Below are 1570 nucleotides of genomic sequence, written 5' to 3' on the forward strand. Positions count from 1 at the left end.
AATCTTACATCATATTTTCGAAAATAACATCATCAATTAATGTTTTGATTCAAAAATTTCAAGTTTGTTACTTGCTTGTTAAGAAAGATTCAAACTTTGAGTTCTAGAATCATATCTTGTGATTTCTTGTGAATCAAGTCATTAATTGAGATTTTAAAAATCAAATCTTTTTCAAAAACTAATTTCTATCATATCTTTTCAAAAATATCTTCTTATCTTACCCTTTTCAAAAAAGTGATTGCAAAATATCTTTTCTAACTTCCTAACTTCTTATCTTTTCAAAATTTGTTTCAACTAACTAACTAACTTTTTGTTTGTTTCTTATCTTTTTCAAAACCACCTAACTAACTCTCTCTCTCTCTCTAATTTTCGAAAATATCTTCCCTCTTTTTCAAAAATTCTTTTTAATTAACCAATTATTTTAATTTTTGATTTTAATTTTTGAAAATTACTAACCTTTTTCAAAAGCTATTTTTGAAAATCACTAACTCTTTTTAAAAATAATTTTCGAAAATTCTCTTCCTCTCTCATCTTACTCTATTTATTTATTCATCTACTAACATCTCTTCCTCACATCACTCACCAAATTCGAACCCCCTCTTCTATCTGTGTTCGAATTTTTTTTCTTCTTTTCTTCTTCTACTAACAATAAGGAACCTCTTTACTGTGACATAGAGGATTCCTCTTCTTTTCTTTTTCTCTTCTCTTTCTTATGAGCAGGGACAAAGAAAAAGGCATTCTTGTTGAAGCTGATCCAGAACCTGAAAGGACTCTGAAGAGAAAACTAAGAGAAGCTAAATTACAACAATCCAGAGACAACCTTACTGAAAATTTCGAACAAGTAAAGGAGATGGCAGCCGAACCCAACAATAATAATGCAAGGAGAATGCTTGGTGACTTTACTGCATCTAATTCCAATTTACATGGAAGAAGCATCTCTATCCCTACCATTGGAGCAAACAATTTTGAGTTGAAACCTCAGCTAGTTTCTCTGATGCAGCAGAACTGCAAGTTTTATGGACTTCCATCTGAAGATCCTTTTCAGTTCTTAACTGAATTCTTGCAGATTTGTGATACTGTTAAGACTAATGGAGTAGATCCTGAAGTCTACAGGCTAATGCTTTTCCCTTTTGCTGTAAGAGACAGAGCTAGAATATGGTTGGACTCTCAACCCAAAGACAGCCTGAACTCTTGGGATAAGCTGGTCACGACTTTCTTAGCCAAGTTCTTTCCTCCTCAAAAGCTGAGCAAGCTTAGAGTTGATGTTCAAACCTTTAGACAGAAAGAAGGTGAATCCCTCTATGAAGCTTGGGAAAGATACAAGCAGCTGACCAAAAAGTGTCCTTCTGACATGCTTTCAGAATGGACCATCCTGGATATATTCTATGATGGTTTATCTGAGCTATCAAAGATGTCATTGGATACTTCTGCAGGTGGATCCATTTACCTAAAGAAAACGCCTGCAGAAGCTCAAGTACTCATTGACATGGTTGCTAATAACCAGTTTATGTACACTTCTGAGAGGAATCATGTGAGTAATGGGACGCCTATGAAGAAGGGAGTTCTTGAA

At 33.9% G+C, this 1570-nt stretch overlaps 1 non-coding gene across 1 annotated transcript; it reads right to left on the bottom strand.

The window, feature by feature from the left end:
* Positions 1-1249: 1249 nt before the first annotated feature.
* Positions 1250-1357, bottom strand: LOC112738575 (small nucleolar RNA R71). Its single transcript, XR_003169528.1, has one exon. It is a non-coding gene; the product is annotated as a small nucleolar RNA R71 (small nucleolar RNA).
* Positions 1358-1570: the final 213 nt, after the last annotated feature.

This window comes from Arachis hypogaea, chromosome 13 (assembly GCF_003086295.3).
Source record: "Arachis hypogaea cultivar Tifrunner chromosome 13, arahy.Tifrunner.gnm2.J5K5, whole genome shotgun sequence".
Taxonomy (NCBI): Eukaryota; Viridiplantae; Streptophyta; class Magnoliopsida; order Fabales; family Fabaceae; genus Arachis; species Arachis hypogaea.